Below are 10000 nucleotides of genomic sequence, written 5' to 3'. Positions count from 1 at the left end.
AACAGAAACGAGGCACTAAACTACAGACCTGTGTCTCTGACATGTATCGTGTGCAAAGTCATGGAGAAGATTATCAGGAGGAGAGTGGTCGAACACCTGGAAAGGAACAAGATTATAAATGAAAACCAGCATGGGTTCATGGAAGGCAAATCTTGTATCACAAACCTCCTGGAGTTTTATGACAAGGTAACAGAAGTAAGACACGAGAGAGAGGGTTGGGTAGATTGCGTTTTCCTAGACTGCAGGAAGGCCTTTGACACAGTTCCCCACAAGAGATTAGTGCAGAAGCTGGAGGATCAGGCACACGTAAAAGGAAGGGCACTGCAATGGATAAGGGAATACCTGACAGGGAGGCAGCAACGAGTCATGGTACGTGAAGAGGTATCACAGTGGGCGCCTGTTACGAGCGGGGTCCCACAGGGGTCAGTTCTAGGACCAGTGCTATTTTTGATATATGTGAACGACATGATGGAAGGAATAGACTCTGAAGTGTCCCTGTTCGCAGATGACGTGAAGTTGATGAGAAGAATTAAATCGGACGAGGATGAGGCAGGACTGCAAAGAGACCTGGAGAGGCTGGACATGTGGTCCAGTAACTGGCTTCTCGAATTCAATCCAGCCAAATGCAAAGTCATGAAGATTGGGGAGGGGCAAAGAAGACCGCAGACAGAGTATAGGCTAGGTGGACAAAGACTACAGACCTCACTCAGGGAGAAAGACCTTGGGGTGACCATAACACCGAGCACATCACCGGAGGCACACATCAACCAAATAACCGCTGCAGCATACGGGCGCCTGGCAAACCTGAGAATAGCGTTCCGATACCTTAATAAGGAATCGTTCAAGACACTGTACACTGTATATGTTAGGCCCATACTGGAGTATGCAGCACCAGTCTGGAACCCACACCTGGTCAAGCACGTCAAGAAGTTAGAGAAAGTACAAAGGTTTGCAACAAGGCTAGTCCCAGAGCTCAAGGGAATGTCGTACGAGGAAAGGTTAAGGGAAATCGGACTGACGACACTGGAGGACAGAAGGGTCAGGGGAGACATGATAACGACATACAAGATACTGCGGGGAATAAACAAGGTGGACAGAGATAGGATGTTCCAGAGAGGGGACACAGGGACAAGGGGTCACAACTGGAAGCTGAAGACTCAGACGAGTCACAGGGACGTTAGGAAGTATTTCTTCAGTCATAGAGTTGTCAGCAAGTGGAATAGCCTAGCAAGTGAAGTAGTGGAGGCAGGAACCATACATAGTTTTAAGAAGAGGTATGACAAAGCTCAGGAAGCAGAGAGAGAGAGGATCCAGTAGCGATCAGTGAAGAGGCGGGGCCAGGAGCTGAGTCTCGACCCCTGCAACCACAATTAGGTGAGTACAATTAGGTGAGTACACACACACACACACACACACACACACACACACACACACACACACACACACACAAACACACACACACACACACACACACACTCACATACACACACACACACACTCACACACACACACTCACACACACACACACTCACACACACCGCATCAACTTCTTTTATTGCCTCAACTATCTAAAAGAGAAAGTTAGGTGACCCGGAATGCTGAGGAACTATACGGTGTTAGGTAACTGTTCGTTGTTAGGAAACCCTCTGCCTTAGGGAGCTGTTTGGTGTTAGGGATGTTTTACTTTAACCAAGGATTAGCTTATAATATTAGATTTTAAGAACTGCTGATGTTGTCGCATCCGTCGAATCCAGTCGTGTATCTTAGACACACCAACTTCATCGTTCTGCTGTTGTGAAATGATGAGACGTGTGAGGTGCAGAGAGTAAATTAGAGGGATCTTACTTACAGCGGAGAGAAGGCAGCTACTGAGCTGACCTTAGATGATGGTATTAAAAGACCTGAGAAATGGAATGGTGATAAGGACAAGTTGCAGAAAAAGACATTTGTGTTACAGCTGTTTCCATTCTGGAGACAGCTGTAACATGATGTCGACAGGTCCTCCACACACCCAACCCATCTCACCATAATTTTACCATTACTTCCTACGCGACCTTCCACCTGACTCCTGCCGCTATATATATATTCCTCTCTTAGTTATCTCTGTATTCAGACTGAAGAAGTCACTCGTGGTAAAAGTCTTTCCTTTAATAAATGTCCTGTAATAAATATCTTTTACATCGCTTAAATGTTCCAGGGAATAAATCTACTTCTGAAACCAGTGCAATGGATTTGGTGTGGAAACTTTGTTGTAAGTGTACCTTTCGTTACTAATTTTTTTTCTTCCAGTTCTCCCATTGTAATAATACCCATTAATGGTACAGAACTCACCTCCCAGTAACACGTATAAAGTGTTAATATTTCAAGTAATTTTGTATTTCCCCATATTTTCCTCATTAATGTAATAAATATGCTGTATAGCCCTTGTGGTTTAGCGCTTTTTTATTATAATAATAATAATGTAATAAATAATTGCCTTCCCTAATATATTCGGCTATTACGTTCCCTATTGTATTTTCAATGTTATTTTTTGTAATTACATTGGACAGTTTAAGTAGTGGGACTATGGTATCGGGTGTTGGAGAAGGACTTTGCACCACATGGTATCTTAAGTGGTTAAGTGGGAGACAGAGCTCTAGGGAATGGTGAGGTAAAGAACCTCCCGTCCCCTGGCATGTTGGGAAATTGCTCGGTATTAGTAAGATGCTTGATATTCGTAAACTATTTGGTGTTAAAATGCCATTCAGTGATAGTATACCTTTCGGTACTAAGGGATTTACGATAAAGTTCGGTGTTAGGGAATTGTTAGAAATCAGTGAAGCGTTTGGTGTTAAGGAAGCATGTCAGTGTTTACAATCCGTTTGTCATCAGGAAATCAGTGAATTTCTAGGATGGTAATAGATATGAAAGTAGCCACCACGATAGATGTGAAAGCAGCCGCTTTGTTAAGATATGAAGGTGCTGTTGTAATAAATGGGAAAGCAGTCAGCATAATAGATGTGAGAGCAACTTGCATAATAAATGCAAGAGCAGCTGCCATAATAGATGTGGGAGACGCTGCCTTAATCAATCTTCCTGCGCTGTGACAAACACATTACGCAAAAATTAATTTCCAGGCTCCTCTGCCGGATTTTCATTGATAAATTTTTTGAGGCTAATGTTTTGAAAAATAACTCTTATCGTAATCTGTGGGGATCGACAATGCTACAATACGCTGTCTTTGTAGAAAGTGGGGATTACCAGTGTTAAAATATGCCTAATCAAAGCATATTGAAAACTTGTTTATATCCTTAACTCTCTTCCAGAGCCTTTTACAACTTTGTATTAAGAAATAAAAGGCTTAGTAATGCAGAAACCTTATTCCAAAGCGCCTGGGATAAGGGAAATAATTAGGTTTGATCAGAGAAGTGAAAGGGAAAGCAGCATTAATTCCTCGAGACAAAAGCACCTTCCCTTCATCAAGGCAGCAGTCCCTCTGGAAGGAAGAATTTGTACAAACCAGCGTCGCCAGCGCCTCGGCTGAACTGCATAAAGGATGCAAACCAAAAAAAAACAAAGACGAATCGAGCCTTTTATTGGTGGACAGTTTTCATCGTGGTAATGCGATCCCGGCTCACAGCCAGGACCGAGATGCTCTTTGATCCTGTTCCTCCGACTCAATATTATCGACGCCGTCTGTTGCTGAGGTGGTGCAAAACACAGTCTTTAAAGCTGTGCTCCTCTATAATAACAGCGCTGTATCATCCACGTGGATTCAGCGCAGGTCTGGTTAGTATATTAACTATAATTATCGTAATAATATCAACGTTATATAATCCATAGAAGTTTAGCACTTTTCTGGAGATTATAATGCTGTAATAATCAAAATAATAGCAGCAGTATATATATATATATATATATATATATATATATATATATATATATATATATATATATATATATATATATATATATATATATATATATATATATATATATATATATATATATATAAATATATATATATATGTCGTGCCGAATATGTAAATCTGGTCAATTAGCAAGAACTCATTTAAAATTAAGTCCTTTCTAAAATTTTCTCTTATACGTTTAAAGATATATATTTTTCATTAATGTTAATGTAAAAATTTATAATTTTGCACCAAAAGAATCTTAGAAAACTTACCTAACCTTATTATAACAAGAACAATTTATTTTAGCCTAACCCAACTAAATATATTTTAGATTTGTTTACAATAATTTAATACTAAACAAACACAGTGAAATATATTTTTTTCGTTAGGTTCAGAATGATTTTGGCGAAATTATTGCATAAACAAATTTTCACTTGTCCTATATGGCAAGATGAGCGTTGCTATTTAAGCCAAGATCGCAAGTTCTGCCTATTCGGCACGACATATATAAATATATATATATATATATAAATATATATATATATAAATATATAAATATATATATATATATAAATATATAAATATATATATATATATATATAAATATATATATATATATACATATGCTTATTATATATATGTCGCTCCGAGTAAGGCGTCTCGGCGAATTTGGCCTAAAGAGAAATGGTCAGTTTTGCCGAATAAGTAGAGAGAAAAATTTCTTTATGCACTTAATCTGTAACAATCAGTCTGTACATGACGAAAAAAAAATATGCAAGTGATTTTAATCAATTGTATATAAATTTAAAGTCATGTATGATGTGCTTAGTAGAATTAAGCTTAAATAAATTACGTTAGGTTAGGTGAAGTCTTTAAGTTAGATTTGGTACACAATTAAAAAAAATACACCATTTTCAGTGAAAAATGTATCTACTGATCCACAAAAGAATGTTAAAAAAAATTATTGTATAGGGGAGTTAGGCCTCATTGACTACGGTTCGAATTTCCAAGAAACCTCTGGAATGTTAAGAGTGGACAAGAGCTTGATTCTGCTCTGGGTTTTACCACTGTTGAATAATCTCTAAAAAATGACTTGGGCAACAGTTTGTGGCCTCTGTAACTCTCCATTGCTACAGTATGTGACGGGTTGCAGAGAATCCTGTTATGATGGTGCTGACCCAGTGCTTAGGATGGTGACAAAAGTGACCCATGAAAAGGAAATACATTCATCATTATTCATTCAATAGTTACCTTTCCAAAAGGCTGTAGACATCACAATTAACATTACCCTTCAAACAGCAATTTCCTTAGCCCCACTTCAGAGTGAAGACACTGTACTTAACACCACCAGGACTCAAGTCCTGCTAACCACTTTCCCTGAATTTCTTCATAACTGTTACCTTCGTTCACACTCAAAACTCCAAATCTTATAAACCACTTGTCTCCGCTCACTCTTATCTTACAAGGTTGCCCACGCCTGAAGGATAGTCACGCCTTTATCTCATATAACCTCTTTCATCACTTTCTCGATTCCTTTCTAGGATGACTCCTACCCATTCTTTCCTCTACCCTAGAATCATACACCAACTTTGTCATTCCATTCTGCTGCATTCTTTGTAAATGGCCAAGCCACTTTAGCAACCCAGTCTCTACCCCTCAGTATAATTTATTTTGTAACGCAACACAATACTCCAATTTCTGCATGCCAAATTCTTTGCATAATATTCACCTTCCACTTTGCGCTCAAACATAACATCCTCATTCTCTCTATAGCCTCTTCCTTGCTATAATGTTTAAAGATCGTATATCACACTCATACTAATACACTCTGGTACATTCCCCCTTTGCCTCCATAGATAAATTTCTTTCTTTCAAAAGACACCTCAACACACCATAGACCTTTTTCTTTTGTCTATTCTAACACCTAGTTAGTGTAGTCTTTCTTAGCTTGATAGTTTCTGTATTATGCATTTTAGAGTTTTTCTGTAGGCCGTAGTTTAAAAATTAAAAAGGCACACAGTGGGTCCAGTAACTAGACTCTAACATTCAATAAAAACCCTTCAGGAAAATGTCAGTTCCCTTCAAAGGTCTCCTGAAAAATCGAGGCAAAGAGCAGTGAGAGAAGATCAGATCTAAGCTCCTTCTAAGTGTACGGCTTGGAGTAATTACCTCGAAGCTTTCAATTCTGACTGGTTAAGAGACCGGCCCAGATAAGCGGACAGTGGTTCGAGGATTTACTACCTCTTGCAATGTATGACCAATAATAAAAATTAATTATTATTATTATTATAATCAAGGGGGAAGCGCTAAACCCGGAGGATTATACAGCGCCTGGGGGGGGGGGGGGATGTGGAAGGCATTCAGGCTTAATTCGGGGAACTGGAGCACAGATCCAATTCCCTAAATCAAGAGCCCCTCACCAACATCAAGGAACCTTCCTTGAGGGGAATAAAAATTAATAATAATAATAATAATAATAATAATAATAATAACAATAATAATAATAATAATAATAATAATAATAATAATAGTAATGCAGGTCATCAGTTATAAGCAAGCAGAGCAACAGCTCCATACACAGTATTGGTCAAGTACTTTCAGCCTTTACACACCTCAAGGGAGTTTAGCTTTGTGGCGTGTTAGTGTCCGCTCTGTTGAGTGTCAGCATCAAAGGAGATATTCTCTACACACCCTGCCCCTGTCTTTCCTGTGTATATATATGTGTACTCACCTAATTGTGTGTGTATGTGTGTGTGTGTGTGTGTGTGTGTGTGTGTTTGTGTGTTTGTGTGTACTCACCAAGTTGTACTCACCTAGTTGAGGTTGCGGGGGTCGAGTCCGAGCTCCTGGCCCCGCCTCTTCACTGATCGCTACTAGGTCACTCTCCCTTAGCCGTGAGCTTTATCATACCTCTGCTTAAAGCTATGTATGGATCCTGCCTCCACTACATCGCTTCCCAAACTATTCCACTTACTGACTACTCTGTGGCTGAAGAAATACTTCCTAACATCCCTGTGATTCATCTGTGTCTTCAACTTCCAACTGTGTCCCCTTGTTACTGTGTCCAATCTCTGGAACATCCTGTCTTTGTCCACCTTGTCAATTCCTCTCAGAATTTTGTATGTCGTTATCATGTCCCCCCTATCTCTCCTGTCCTACAGTGTCGTCAGGTTGATTTCCCTTAACCTCTCCTCGTAGGACATACCTCTTAGCTCTGGGACTAGTCTTGTTGCAAACCTTTGCACTTTCTCTAGTTTCTTTACGTGCTTGGCTAGGTGTGGGTTCCAAACTGGTGCCGCATACTCCAATATGGGCCTAACGTACACGGTGTACAGGGTCCTGAACGATTCCTTATTAAGATGTCGGAATGCTGTTCTGAGGTTTGCTAGGCGCCCATATGCTGCAGCAGTTATTTGGTTGATGTGCGCTTCAGGAGATGTGCCTGGTGTTATACTCACCCCAAGATCTTTTTCCTTGAGTAAGGTTTGTAGTCTCTGGCCCCCCTAGACTGTACTCCGTCTGCGGTCTTCTTTGCCCTTCCCCAATCTTCATGACTTTGCACTTGGTGGGATTGAACTCCAGGAGCCAATTGCTGGACCAGGTCTGCAGCCTGTCCAGATCCCTCTGTAGTTCTGCCTGGTCTTCGATCGAGTGAATTCTTCTCATCAACTTCACGTCATCTGCAAACAGGGACACCTCAGAGTCTATTCCTTCCATCATGTCGTTCACAAATACCAGAAACAGCACTGGTCCAAGGACTGACCCCTGTGGGACCCCGCTGGTCACAGGTGCCCACTCTGACACCTCGCCACGTACCATGACTCGCTGCTGTCTTCCTGACAAGTATTCCCTGTATTGTAGTGCCTTCCCTGTGTGTGTGTATGTTTGTGTGTGTGTTTGTGTGTGTGTGTGTGCGTGTGTGTGTGTGTGTGTGTGTGTGTACTCACCTAGTTGAGGTTGCGGGGGTCGAGTCCGAGCTCCTGGCCCCGCCTCTTCACTGATCGCTACTAGGTCACTCTCCCTGAGCCGTGAGCTTTATCATACCTCTGCTTAAAGCTATGTATGGATCCTGCCTCCACTACATCGCTTCCCAAACTATTCCACTTACTGACTACTCTGTGGCTGAAGAAATACTTCCTAACATCCCTGTGATTCATCTGTGTCTTCAGCTTCCAACTGTGTCCCCTTGTTACTGTGTCCAATCTCTGGAACATCCTGTCTTTGTCCACCTTGTCAATCCCTCTCAGTATTTTGTACGTCGTTATCATGTCCCCCCTATCTCTCCTGTCCTCCAGTGTCGTCAGGTTGATTTCCCTTAACCTCTCCTCGTAGGACATACCTCTTAGCTCTGGGACTAGTCTTGTTGCAAACCTTTGCACTTTCTCTAGTTTCTTCACGTGCTTGGCTAGGTGTGGGTTCCAAACTGGTGCCGCATACTCCAATATGGGCCTAACATACACGGTGTACAGGGTCCTGAATGATTCCTTATTAAGATGTCGGAATGCTGTTCTGAGGTTTGCTAGGCGCCCATATGCTGCAGCAGTTATTTGGTTGATGTGCGTGTGTGTGTGTGTGTGTGTGTGTGTGTGTGTGTGGGTGGGTGGGTGTGTGTACTTACCTAATTGTACTCACCTAATTGTGGTTTTAGGGGTCGAGACTCAGCTCCTGGCCCCGCCTCTTCACTGATCGCTACTAGGTCCTCTCCCTCTCTGCTTCTTGAGCTTTGTCATACCTCTTCTTAAAACTATGTATGGTTCCTGCCTCCACTACTTCACTTGCTAGGCTATTCCACTTCCTGACGACTCTATGACTGAAGAAATACTTCCTAACGTCCCTGTGACTCATCTGAGTCTTCAGTTTCCAGTTGTGACCCCTTGTTTCTGTGTCCCCTCTCTGGAACATCCTATCTCTGTCCACCTTGTCTATTCCCCGCAGTATCTTCTATGTCGTTATCATGTCTCCCCTGATCCTTCTGTCCTCCAGTGTCGTCAGTCCGATTTCCCTCAACCTTTCCTCGTACGACATTCCCCTGAGCACTGGGACTAGCCTTGTTGCAAACCTTTATACTTTCTCTAACTTCTTGACGTGTTTGACCAGGTGTGGGTTCCAGACTGGTGCTGCATACTCCAGTATGGGTCTAACATACACAGTGCACAGTGTCTTGAGCGATTCCTTATTAAGGTATCGGAACGCTATTCTCAGGTTTGCCAGGCGCCCGTATGCTGCAGCAGTTATTTGGTTGATGTGTGCCTCCGGTGACGTGCTCGGTGTTGTGGTCACCCCAAGGTCTTTCTCCCTGAGTGAGGTCTGTAGTCCTTGTCCACCTAGCCTATACTCTGTCTGCGGTCTTCTTTGCCCCTCCCCAATCTTTATGACTTTGCATTTGGCAGGGTTGAATTCGAGAAGCCAGTTTCTGTACCACATGTCCAGCCTGTCCAGGTCTCTTTGCAGTCCTGCCTCATCATCATCCGATTTAATTCTTCTCATCAGCTTCACATCATCTGCGAATAGGGACACTTCAGAGTCTATTCCTTCCATCATGTCGTTCGCATATATCAAAAATAGCACTGGTCCTAGAACTGACCCCTGTGGGACCCCGCTCGTCACAGGCGCCCACTGTGATACCTCTTCACGTACCATGACTCGTTGTTGTCTCCCTGTCCGGTATTCCCTGATCCAGTGCAGTGCCCTCCCTGTTATATGCGCCTGATCCTCCAGCTTCTGCACTAATCTCTTGTGGGGAACTGTGTCAAAGGCCTTCCTGCAGTCTAGGAAAATGCAATCAACCCACCCCTCTCTCTCGTGTCTTACTTCTGTTACCTTGTCATAAAACTCCAGAAGGTTTGTGACACAGGATTTGCCTTCCATGAACCCATGCTGATTTTCATTTATAATCTTGTTCCATTCCAGGTGTTCCACCACTCTCCTCCTGATAATGTGCTCCATGACTTTGCACACAATACATGTCAGAGACACAGGTCTGTAGTGCAGTGCCTCATTTCTGTTTCCTTTCTTAAATATGGGGACTACATTTGCTGTCTTCCATTTCTCAGGTAGTTGCCCAGTTTCAAGGGATGTGTTGAAGATTGTGATTAGGGGCACAATGT

The 10000-nt window shown here is 42.1% G+C and overlaps 1 protein-coding gene across 1 annotated transcript in view; it reads right to left on the bottom strand.

Moving 5' to 3' along the window:
- Positions 1 to 10000, bottom strand: part of LOC128689691 (calcitonin gene-related peptide type 1 receptor) — a gene marked incomplete at its 3' end in the record, with an annotated part of 38947 nt that overhangs the window by 17748 nt on the left and 11199 nt on the right.

The sequence above is a fragment of the Cherax quadricarinatus genome, unplaced genomic scaffold (assembly GCF_038502225.1).
Source record: "Cherax quadricarinatus isolate ZL_2023a unplaced genomic scaffold, ASM3850222v1 Contig2547, whole genome shotgun sequence".
NCBI lineage: Eukaryota > Metazoa > Arthropoda > Malacostraca > Decapoda > Parastacidae > Cherax > Cherax quadricarinatus.
The sequence above is the reverse complement of the archived record's forward strand: the minus strand, read 5'-3'. Positions and strand labels throughout refer to the sequence as shown.